The following is a 5,423-nucleotide window of genomic DNA, read 5'->3' as shown; positions in this document are numbered from 1 at the left end:
GGGTGAGCTTGAATCTCAGTGAAGACAGTTATTGTTTTCTGTGGTAGATGGCATTACTGGCTCTAGTTTTTTACTCCTCCCTGATTCTTACTGTTTGCCATGTGATCTGTGTATGTTCATCTGTGAGAGGGATCTTGAAGAAGTGTGTTTTTTACCTCTCTGTACCTTAACTTTGGGCTTGACCATGTGAAGGGCTTATATCAATAAAGTGAGACTTGAGGGAGAGGGTGCTAAATCTAATACCAAGCCCAGAGAAGCCTTGCATCTTTCCTCCTGCCATCTTGTGCTTCTGCCAGGACCATGAAAAGAGCCTGCCAAGGCTGGAAGGAAGGTAAGAGATGCATGCAGCAGGCTGACCAAACCAGACAAGATGGGCAGCCCTCAAACCTGAAGTCTAAATGAACAGTTCTGGTTTACTGAGATTTTATGTTTTTATTTATGCAGGATTATTTGGGCTACAGTTAATTTAGATATATATAAATAAAAGATATAAATATAGATGTAGATATAGATATACAGACATAGATAGAGATATACATAGATATAGATATCTATATATAGAGAGATACAGATAGATATATAGATATATAAGTGTAGATCTAGCTACCCTGTACCAGATTTCAATGATAAATTAAGGTAAAACAATGGATCTTAACTGGGGAAATATGAGTTCTTTCCAGGCATTTTATATACTCAAGACATTAAAAAATAATATTTTATCATCTAGGATCACTACAATATATGAATAAAATCCAGAACTGCTTATTTGCTGGAATGAAAAGAAGGGCACCAACCTCAGGAGACAATGATGCTGACACAATGGTTAAGCAGTATTAGAGACAGAAAAAGAGAGCTCTAACAGTGCTACAGTACCTGGAGTTTGTAATACTTAATATCCTCTACACCCTTTTTTCCAGGGGTGCAAAACCCTGAGCAATATTGCAAGAGACAGATTCTGAAATGTGAAACTGGTTTGAGGTGCTGAGAGGGGCAAGGCCCTGAGTTAGAAAGATAGATTCCTTACTACGTGTTACCAAGTGTTTTGGTATTTTCTAAGGGGTTCAAACCAGTGACAACACAGGCTTTATACAATACAATTCCTTTATACAATATTAAGTACGATATTTTATTTCTAGCTCTTTACAGCAACTAGAATTATATATATTTATATATAAGGTACAATTCATATTTCTTTTTTTCCAAGTAGATAGACCATTGTCCTAACACTATCTATTAAAAAATATGTCCTATGTCTTTGAAAGGTCAATTTGGTTATATTTTAAACATGAATGCTTGGGTCTGCTTTCCTTCACATCTTTATTGGAGGATAATTGCTTTACAATGGTGTGTTAGTTTCTGCTTTATAAGAAAATGAATCATCTGTACATACACATATATCCCCATATGCCCTCCCTCTTGCTCCTATCCCAAACCTCTAGGTGGTCACAAAGCACTGAGCTGATCTCCCTCTGCTATGTGGCTGCTTAACCCTAGCTATCTATTTTATATTGGGTAGTATATATAAGTCCATGTCACTCTCTCACTTCGTCCCAGCTTACCCTTCCCCCTCCTCGTGTCCTCAAGTCCATTCTCTATGTCTACAACTTTATTCCTGTCCAGCCCCTAGGTTCTTCAGAATTTTTTTTTTTTGTAGACTCCATATATATGTGTTAGCATATGGTATTTGTTTTTCTCTTTCTGACTTACTTCACTCTGTTTGACAGACTCTGAGTTCATCCACCTCACTACAAATAACTCAATTTTGTTTCTTTTTATGGCTGTATAATATGCCACTGTATATATGTGCCACATCTTCTTTATCCATTCATCTGTTGATGGACACTTAGGTGGCTTCCATGTCCTGGCTATTGTAAATAGAGCTGCAATGAACATTTTGGCACATGATTCTTTTTGAATTATGGCTTTCTCAGGGTATATGCCCAGTAGTGAGATTGCTGGGTCATATGGTAGTTTTATTTTTAGTTTTTAAAGGAACCTCCACAGTGTTCTCCATAGTGGCTGTATCAATTTACATTCCCACCAATAGTGAAAGAAAGTTCCCTTTTCTCCACACCCTCTCCAGCATTTATAGTTTGTAGATTGTTTGATAATGGTCAATCTGACTGGTGTGAGGTGATACCATATTGTAGCTTTGATTTGCATTTCTCTAATGATTAGTGATGTTAAGCATTCTTCATGTGTTTGTTGGCAATCTTCACATGTTCTTTGGAGAAATGTATATTTAGGTCTTCTGTCCATTTTTGGTTGGGTTCTTTATTTTTTTGATATTAAGTTGCATGAGCTGCTTGTAAATTTTGGAGGTTAATCCTTTATCAGTTGCTTCACTTGCAAATATTTATTCCCATTCTGAGGGTTGTATTTTCATCTTGTTTATGGTTTCCTTTGCTGAAAGCTTTTAAGTTTCATTGGTCCCTTTTTATATTTTTGTTTTTATTTCCATTTCTCTAGGAGGTAGGACAAAAAGAATATTGCTGTAATTTATGTCATAGAATGTTCTGCCTATGTTTTCCCATAAGAGTTTTATAGTGTCTGGCCTTGAATTTAGGTCTTTAATCCATTTTGAGTTTCTTTTTGTGTATGGTGTTAGGGAGTGTTCTAATTTCATTCTTTTAATGTAACTGTCCACTTTTCTCAACAACATTTATTGAAGAGGCTGTCTTTTCGCCATTGTACATTCTTGCATCCTTAACAAAAATAGGGTGACCATATGTGCATGGGTTTATCTCTGAGATTTCTATCCTGTTCCATTGATCTATTTTTCTATTTTTGTGCCAGTACCATACTGTCTTGATTACGATAGCTTTGTAGTAGAATCTGATGTCCAGGGGCCTGATTCCTCCAGCTCCATTTTTCTTTCTCAAGGTTGCTTTGGCTATTTGGGGTCATTTGTGTTTCCATAAAAATTGTAAAATGTTTTATTCTACTTCTGTGAAAAATGCCGTTGATATTTTGATAGGGATTGCATTGAATCTGTAGATTGCTTTGGGTAGTATAGTCATTCTCACCATGTTGATTCTTCCAATCCAAGAACATGGTATATCTCTCCATCTGTCTGTATCATCTTTAATTTCTTTCATCAGTGTTTTATAATTTTCTGCATACAGGTCTTTTTTCTCCTTAGGTAGGTTTATTCCTAGGTATTTTATTCTTTGTGTTGCAATGGTAAATGGGAGTCTTTCCTTAATATCTCTTTCAAATTTTTTTATCATTAGTGTATAGGAATGCAAGAGAGTTCTGTGCATTAATTTTATATCTTGCAACTTTACCGGATTCATTGATTAGCTCTAGTAGTTTTCTGGTAGCATATTTAGGATTCTCTAAGTATAGTATCATGTCATCTGCAAACAGTAACAGCTTTACTTCTTCTTTTCAGATTTGGATTCCTTTTATTTCTTTTTCTTCCCTAATTACTGTGGCTAAAACTTCCAAAACTATGTTGAATAATAGTGGTGAGAGTGAAAAATCTTGCTTGTTGCTGATCTTAGAGGAAATACTTTCAGTTTTCCAGCATTGAGAACAATGTTGGCTGTGGATTTGTCATATATGGCCTTAATTGTGCTGAGATTCATCTATGCCCTAGTTTCTAGAGTTTTGTTTTTTTTTTTTTTTTTTTTTTTTTGTTTTTGTCCTTCTTTCTCCAATTGCTTTGTGTGTAAGGTTAGGTTGCTTATTTGAGATGTTTCTTGTTTCTTGAGGTAGGATTTTATTGCTCTAAACTTCCCTCTTAGAATGGCTTTTGCTGCATCCATAGCCTTTGGGTTGTCATGTTTTCATTGTTATTTGTTTCTAGGTACTTTTTTGATTTCCTCTTTGACTTCTTCAGTGCTTTCTTCCTTATGAGTAGTGTATTGTTTAGCCTCCAATTGCTTGGATGTTTTCCAGATATTTTCCTCTAATTGATATCTAGTCACCAAGCTTGGTGTTCAGAAAAGATACTTGATATGATTTAAATTTTCTTAAATTTATCAAGGCTTGATTTGTGATGCAAGATATGATCTATCCTGGAGAATGTTCCATGAGCACTTGAGAAGGAAGTGTATTCTCTTATTTTTGGATGGAATGTCCTATACATATCAGTTAAGTTCATCTTGTTTAATGTGTCATTTAAAGCTTGTGTTTCCTTATTTATTTTCATTTTGGATGATCTGTCCATTGGTGAAATGGGATGTTAAAGTCCCCTACTATGATTGTGTTACTGTCGATTTCCCCTTTTATGTCTGTTAGTAATTGCCTTATGTATTGAGTTGTTCCTATGCTGGGTGCATAAATATTTACAATTGTTATATCTTCTTCTTGGATTGATCCCTTGATCATTATGTAGTGTCCCACTTTGTCTCTTCTAATAGTCTTTATTTTAAAGTCTATTTTGTCTGATATGAGAAATGCTAAACCAGCTTTCTTTTGATTTCTATTTGCATATAATATATTTTTCTATTCTCTCACTATCAGTCTGTATGTGTCCCTTGGTCTGAAGTGGGTCTCTTGTAGACAGCATATATACAAGACAAAAACAAGTGGGTCTTGTTTTTGTATCCATTCAGCCAGTCTATATGTTTTTGTTTGAACATTTTATCTCTAATTTTACCTTATTTACTGAATTGTACCTTATTTACATTTAAGGTAATTTTCAATATGTATGTTCATGTTACCATTTTCCTAATATTTTTGGGTTTGTAATTGTAGGTCTTTTCCTTTTCTTGTGTTCCCTGCCTAGAGAAGTTCTTTTAGTATTTGTTGTAAAGCTGGTCTTGTTATTGCTAGATTCTTGTAGCTTTTGCTTCTCTGTAAAAGTTTTAATTTCTCTGTCGAATCTGAATGTGATCCTTCTGCATAGAGTAATCTTGGTGGTAGGTTTTTCCCTTTCATCACTTTAATTATGTCCTGTCACTCCCTTCTGGTTTGCAGGGTTTCTGCTGAAAGATCAGCTGTTAACCTTATGGGGAATCTCTTGTATATTTTTTGTTGTTTTTCTCTTGTTGATTTAAATACTTTTTCTTTGTATTTAATTTTTGCTAGTTTGATTAATATGTGTCTTGACATTTTTCTCCTTGGACTTATCCTGTATGGGACTCTCTGCACTTCCTGGACTTGATTATTTCCTTTACTATATGGGGAAGTTTTCAACTATAATTTCTTCAAGTAATTTCTCAGTTCCTTTCTTTTTCTCTTCTACTGGGACCTCTATAATTTGAATGTTGGTGCATTAGTGTTGTCTCAGATGTCTCTAATGCTGTCCTGAATTATTTTCTTTCTTTTTTCTTTATTCTGCTCTGCAGTAGTTATTTCCACTATTTTATCTTCCAGGTCACTTATCCGTTCTTCTACTTTAGTTATTCTCCTATTGATTCCTTCTAGAGAACTTTTAATTTCATTTTTTGTGTTGTTCATAATTGTTTGTTCTT

Source organism: Lipotes vexillifer, unplaced genomic scaffold, assembly GCF_000442215.2.
Source record: "Lipotes vexillifer unplaced genomic scaffold, Lipotes_vexillifer_v1.1 scaffold2150, whole genome shotgun sequence".
Taxonomy (NCBI): Eukaryota; Metazoa; Chordata; class Mammalia; order Artiodactyla; family Lipotidae; genus Lipotes; species Lipotes vexillifer.
The sequence above is the reverse complement of the archived record's forward strand: the minus strand, read 5'-3'. Positions refer to the sequence as shown.